Genomic DNA, 316 nt, shown 5'->3' with positions numbered 1-316 from the left:
TCTTTTGTTCTCCATGGAACAAATACATTGTGCTTATCAGGTATAAACTGTGGCCTATTTCTTCATAATCGTAATCATAAATCTCAGTTATTGTGTACATTCTACTATCTGTGCATTTACTTTTGAAGGATACTGCTGTAATTTCTGAAAGATAAAGGGATTAGGTTTTTTCACAGGTATTTACAAGTTACTAGTTGTGGGTGATAATAGCAGGAGGACTGTCAGAAAGGAAGGTACGTAATGACAATTTATCTTAAAGTTATACACTCGGCTAAAGTTGCACCTGGGATTGAAAACAGCATAATATTTTTTTCAA

This window comes from Nestor notabilis, unplaced genomic scaffold (assembly GCF_000696875.1).
Source record: "Nestor notabilis isolate BGI_N333 unplaced genomic scaffold, ASM69687v1 scaffold19612, whole genome shotgun sequence".
In the NCBI taxonomy this organism is placed as follows: domain Eukaryota; kingdom Metazoa; phylum Chordata; class Aves; order Psittaciformes; family Psittacidae; genus Nestor; species Nestor notabilis.
This window is presented reverse-complemented; position numbering follows the sequence as displayed.